The sequence below is a fragment of the Choloepus didactylus genome (genome assembly GCF_015220235.1).
Source record: "Choloepus didactylus isolate mChoDid1 chromosome 23 unlocalized genomic scaffold, mChoDid1.pri SUPER_23_unloc2, whole genome shotgun sequence".
NCBI lineage: Eukaryota > Metazoa > Chordata > Mammalia > Pilosa > Megalonychidae > Choloepus > Choloepus didactylus.
The window spans coordinates 52,050-58,857 of record NW_023637596.1 but is presented as its reverse complement, the minus strand read 5'-3'; the positions used below and the strand labels follow the sequence as shown (position 1 = coordinate 58,857).

At 41.9% G+C, this 6,808-nt stretch overlaps 1 pseudogene; it reads left to right on the top strand.

Annotated features, from left to right (window-relative positions):
* Window positions 1-1,060: 1,060 nt before the first annotated feature.
* Window positions 1,061-6,802, top strand: LOC119525007 (annotated as a pseudogene).
* Window positions 6,803-6,808: the final 6 nt, after the last annotated feature.

The window sequence follows — 6,808 nt, the reverse complement described above, 5'->3', positions numbered from 1 at the left end:
AATTACAAGATAGTGATAATAATAATAATGCACCTGTGAAATTTTTCATGGCATAAAGTAAACCCTTTTGGTCCTCCAATAAGCATAAAAGTTTATAAATCCTTTCTAGGATGCCTGTGGTCAACTTCCACTCTCTGACTGGACCCAGCCATGGCTATCTGAGCTGCTGACAGTCCTACCCACTGGACATCTGCTAATACAACAGATGAGCCAATAATCCAGAAAACAGGATCATACACACACACACTGAGTCACATGTAACAGTGCACAGAAGCACCCACAGACACCCACAAACACAGACATGTACACACAGCTGTGCACACTAACACATAACGAATATACACAAGTCTCCAAGGAGAATTGCTTACCCGAAGCCTCATCGAAGGCTCTGCAGTGGGTCCTCCCTGGTGAGTTCCACTCACAGCTCCCCGTGGAGGAGGCAGCGCGCATGCTCAAGGATGCTCACCACTCCCCACCCCCCACAGGAGAGCGACTAGGGCTGTGGCCGTGCAAGCACAGCCGGGGGCGGCCATGGAGGCCTGTGGGGGTGTGAGCCACAGTGACCCGGCCACAGATCCAGGAGGGGCATACCCCTCAGCTGTCTTTTGAAGCAGTGCTGCTCACAGGTTGTGCTCAGGTGAGTAAAGTTCCATGTCATTAGATTTGAAGACCACATGCCCTGCCTCCAGGACCAGCAGTTTCTCTGTTCTGTGATTAGTGGGATTCACAGGAGCTTAAGTAGAAAATGAAACGATCCAGAGGCATGGAAAGGATGACTTTTATATTGGTTTGGGATTGGCTATGAGTCCAGCATTTTCATTGAAGGGAATTTCATTTTGAAAAAAGTCTCCTGTGACTTGCCAGGAAAAGCACCATGAGAGCAGGTCAAGGTGACGGTGCATATCTTCAAGAATGGTTGTGGTGGGCTGGACTGCTATCAAGTATGTGTAGAGAACATTTCAATAAAATATTAATATAATTATATATTAAATGTTTGCATATACTTTTATAGTTTCATCTTACTAGAAATTTTAACTTTTTTGCTTTTTAATGAACAAAATTCAAAATGTGTAAAATTAGGTCTGTAAATGTCATTCAGCAGTTCAATCACTTACCTTACTTAATTTGAACTAGAAGACTATTTGACCTGATTAAAATATGTCTAGTATGTGTTTTTAACAATTCTTCTCCATTTAAGAAGGGACTTTTAAAAATGAAATATCATAGAAAATACCTTTTTTACTTCCTCCTCTTACATTAGTTCTCTTTCCAGATTAAAAGATAATTAATAACACTGTTCAAGGTTATTTTGATTGTGGTTACCTTTAAAAAGGTACCTGGAACAAATGATCCTTAGGACACTGAGCTTTAAGAGAAACAATTCAGGATTATACAGTTATGTGTTTTATATTAAATTAAAAACAGACATGAAACTTAGGAGAGTGAAGAACTTTCTCAGCTTAAGAGCAGAGGAAATAATAAAGAAACTGATAGATCTGACTATTCATTCAACAAATGTTACTGATTATCTCTTATATGACAAGGACTGTTCTAGGTGCTGGAGACACTGCAGTGAGAAGAAATCAGAAAAATTCCTACCCACATGAAGCTTACATTCAGAATGGGAAGACAGACAATAAACTAAATAACTTTAAATGTGTTGCTGACTAATGCTAAGGAGAAGGAATAAACTAGGAAAGGGAGATGTGAAATAGAAGGTAAATAAGTTTAAATTTAATATAGGGCTAGAAAGGCCTCATTGAAAGCATATTATTTGAGAAAAAGAGTGAAAGAAAATGAGCAAGCTAGCCATATAGATATTTGAGGGAAAGAACATTTAGGCAGGAAGCAGCAGTAAATGTGAAGACAAGGAGCTGGGACCATGCCTTGCCTACTTAAGTGTGAGGCAGCCTCCAAGATGCCCCCAGTGAATCTTGCCTTCTGGTCTTCACACTTTTCTGTACACCCTCTCACCATGAGTCAGTCCTGGCCTGGTGTGATCAAAGAATATGGCAGAAGTGATGTGTGACTTCTGAGGCTATGTCATGAGAGTCAGTGCAGCTTCTACATTGGTCTCTTGGAACATGTCCTCACTGGGAACTGTGCTGTGAGGACACTCAGCCTGCAGAGGGGTCCCCAGGTACAGGCAGTACCCACCTCGCACTCCTGTGAGTGAGCCACCTTGGAAGTGGACACTTAGGCTCCATTCAGGCCTTGAGATGACTGCAGCTCCTGCTGACATCTTGACTACAACCTCATAAAAGTCTATGAATTGGAGCTACCTACTGAGCCCTTCAGTACTTGACCAAAAGAAACCATGAGAGATAACGTGACAGATGTTTGAAGCTGCCAAATTTTGAGGTGTTCTGTTATGGAGAATTCAGTTATTAAAATCTCCTGTGATGAGTTCAGAGAGGTTGTGGGACCAGAACATGTGTGTGTTTTCAGTCATAGAAAGGACTTTGTTTGGAAGCCATGGGAGGCTTTTGAGCCAAGGGGTTGCATGACCTGATAGAGGTGTTGACAGGCTCTTTCTGGTTGCTGTGCTGAGAGTAGACTGCTTCAGGGCAGAAGCAACAAGACACTAAGTAAAGGCTGCTGCAGTGATCAGGTAAGATGTGGTGGCCTGGACCAGGGTAGTGGTAATGAGGGTGGGGAGAAGTGGTGGAATTCTGGATACATTTTGAAGGTAGAACTGAGAAGACTTGCTGACTCACCAAATGTAAGGTTGGAAGGAGTGGTACCAAAGATGACATGGAGGTTTTGGCCATAGTACCTGGAAGAATTGAGTTTCCATTTACCAGGTGGTAAGGTTATGAGAGGAACTGTGCTGGTGAGGTGGGATGATATCAGAAGTTGATCTGGACATGTTAATGATTGAAATGCCTATAAAATGTTCAAGTAGAATGTCAAGTTTCCAGTTAGATACACAGGTCTGTAATTTCACGTAAGTCCAGGATGTGGCAAATAAAAGTTTGGGAATCACCAGCTTATAGGTGGTGTTTAATGCTATGTGATGGGATATGAGCATCTAGGGAATGAGTATAGATACAGAAAGAGGTTCAAGATCAGAACTGAGAACAATCCAATATTCAGAGTTCAGGGAGATGAGGAGGAGGTGTTAGAAGAGTCTGAGAAAGAGGAATCAGTGTGGTAGGAGGGAACTGAGTGAGTGTGGTGTCATGGAAGCCAAGTGAAGAAAATATTTGAGGCAACAGAGAGCGCTCGTTTGTGACAAATGGTGCTGATGTAGCCTAGGTACAATTAGGACTGAAAAATAACCATGTAGTTTACACATATGTAAGTCCTTGATAAACCTGAGAAAACTAGTCTTGGTATTTGATGTCAAAAAGCAATATTGATGGTTCTGGTAATGGTGGCTTAGTAATTGAATCAATATTCCTATTGGAAATAAGTTTAAAAGCTTAAGATAAAAAGTATTATAAAAACATCAATAATTAACATGGTGTTAAGAATTACTTCACCAAGATCAAGGAAAGGATTAGGGCTTAGAAGAGTAAATTGAAGACACTTTGGCCCTAAAGGCATTTGCAGACTCCAGAGGAGACAGCTGAGAGATAGAATAAATCTTTGAACTGGATTAATAAGAGTCAGCATCTGATGCTGCCAAAGATGGTAATTTTGGTATTCAAAACAAAACAAAACAACAACAACAAAAACCTGCTGTGGCTGTGCTGTATCTTTGGAGTGAGGTACAGACTGCAATAGCTGATCATTTGGGTGGACCAGTGTCTAAGCCTTGTTCCTAAATTGCCAGTGCTGGAGCCTGGCAGAAGGAAGCAAAATTTCTGTCTTAAAAGGGATTAAATTATCTTGGCCTTAAATTGTTTCTATAAGTAATTTTTAAAATAAAATGTCCTGTAAATTAAAGTAAGTACCTGAGAATAAGAAAAATCAATAAAAGTGGTTTGTAGAAACTGACCCATAGACTCTCCAGATAATGGATGAATCACAAATCACAAAAATGTGCTTTCTACAAGAAGCTGTTGTTCCAGTGATGAAATAGGAACTACAGCAACATTGCACATTTGCAAAAAACAAAACAAAACAAAACCAAATAAAAAACTCTAAAAGAATCCTGTAATTAAAAATGCAATAATGAAAATTTAATGAATAGATTTAATATTTAATAGTGGTTAGGTGTGATTGAAGAGAGAATTTGTGAACTGAACAATAGTTTGAAAGAAATTATCCAGATGGAGTAACAGGAGATCCAAAGATGGACAATAAGAATAGGAAGATTATGAATCTTAGAGGATGTAATAAATAATTAGATTCCCAGAATTGGGAAAAGGAATGAAGCACAAATAATCTTTGAAGAGAAAATGTCTGAGAATTTTCTAAAAACTGACTAAAATTATCAAACCATGGAATAAAGAAGTCCAAGACTGAAGCAGGATCTACGGAAAGAAAACTTAGACTTAAATACATCATAGCAGAGACAGAATATCTTAAAAGCAGTCAGGGAAAAAAAGAGTACCCTCAGTTGGGGTGACTGATTGACAACTGATGTCTCAACAGCATTTAAAGCTGGAAAATAGAGGTGCTGAAAGAAGGTAGTTAGCAGTAGAATTTTCCACTCTTTGAAATTAACCTTCAAGAATAAGCTAAATAAAGATTTTTTTGAATAAAATAAAACTGATAACATAATTATACTGAAGCAAATTGAAAGAGTTTTGTTTAGGCAGAAGGAAATTGATCCGTTTGGAAGTTTAGAGATGAAGGAAGGAAAGAAACAACATGCTGAAGTACATTTATATAAACGTTGGAATAAAATGACTTGTGGACTTAAACTTTCCATACATAAAATTTAAATATACAAGAAAAATAACATAAGTTGTAAGGGAGAAAATGGATTGAAGTGTTCTAAGTTTCTTGCATTGTCGGAAGGAGAGTAAGGCTAAATACTAACATCTGAATTAACAAGCCCTAGATATGTGTTGTGATATGTAGGATACCCAGGAAAGGAATAGAGCAAGTGTAGAACTTCCCAATTAATGGAAGAAAGAATATAATGTTTTTAAAAAGGTTGAAAGGCAAGGAAGATGAGAAATAAGAACAGACAGATAAGACAGCAGACAAAATGAAAATAATCATACAAATACAAGTTTTTTGTTTTGTTTTCTGGTATGTTATAGAATCAATAGGAATAGAGGACAGTCCTAGAAGAAAAGGTATCTCAGACATTGCAGCCAAATTCCTTGATAGATTCCTAGAAGGAACAAACCATCTATAAAACACACTTCAGGGATTGTAAGGGAAATATGAATATGGAATGCTTAATAGATGGTATTAGGGGTTTATTGTAAGTTTCATTAGGTGTGATAATGGTTTTATGGTTAAGTAGGGAGTATTCTTACTTAAGATATTCATATTTCCATGAAGTATTTAGGAGTGAGATGTCATGTCATTTGTAATTTGTTAAAATATTTTAGCAAAAATTAAAAGCATTTATCTTAAAAAGAAAAAGATTAACATCACATTTGGGGGGAAAACACGTTTGAGATTGGTTACCTCTTTTAAGTCTGAGTGGTGGATATATTTTATTCTGTTTCTGAATAGTTGGAATGTTTTGTTATTATTATTTGGAAACTTTAAGAGTTTTAAAATAAAATGACTCTGTGTGGACCAGGACTACAGACCCATATTGGGATCTCTTACATCTTCTCTAATGGCGACGAGGACGTGAGCCACAGTGGCCCCCACCGGGACCCCGCTTGCCGCGACAGCTTGCCCGATGGTGGGGACAGGCCCCCGCTGCCCCCGCTGCCCCCGCCGCAGCCCTACGACCCGCGGGTACATGAAGTGGAGGGTTCCCTGTTCTACCGCGACAGGTGCATCCACCAAAGAACTTCGGGCCCGGCTCCCCTGCGCTGAGCAGCTGCACGCCCGAGAGCCTGTTCAGCAAGTGCAAGCCGGGCGACCTGGTGGAGTTCATGTCGCAGGCGCAGGACCCGTATTGGGCCGTGCAAGTGGGCAAGTTCCAGGTGGTGCATCTGCACCGGCTGGAGGTGCGCAACAGCTTCCTGATGGACGTGAATCAGTGCCAGCAGGGCCAGGGAGTCAAATGAGTCACGCAGCTGCAAGCCGCTGAGCCCCAGCGCCACGGGGCGCAACGCGCTGGTCACGGGGCTCCAAGGAGCGCAATCTGAGCTAGCTGGCGTAACTCCCAGAGCTCAGCCGCCCAGCAAGCGCTGGTTCAAGATGGGCCGTGAGCTGGACATCGGCAAGCAGCCAGATCCGGCTGCAGATCCAGCTCTCCGTGCGGTGCAGCCATGTTCTCCAGTTCCAGATCCTGGAAGACCTGATCAGGGAGAAGCGGCACAATGACCAGATCTGGCGCGCCGCTGTGCTGCAGGAGCTCGCCAGGCACCTGCACCGGGCCTAGCCTGAGGAGAGTGATGGCGACTGTGACGCTGCGCAGACTATGCCATCCCGCGGCTGCTCCTCTGTGCCTGGCTCCAAAGAGGACCTGGAGGCGGTGGCTCAATGATGGGCCAGTGGAGTGCGAAGCTGAGAAAGGGAGCTCTTTGCTACAGCCGCTGCCTCTTCCCTCCCTTGCTCCTTCCCTCCTAACTCTCACATTCTGGGTTCAATCTGGTCTATGTGCCTTCTGGAAAAGGGAGAGTTGGGGAAATTCACAGCCCGCTGTGGCTTGAGATTGTCATTTTGGCCGGGGAAGGAGGAGGGAGGCAGAGGGAGCAGGTAGACTCATTATACAAGACACGGTACAAGTCATTTTGTGGCCTAAGTCTTAAGGCTGGAATAGAACCCTTGAGTGTTTCAC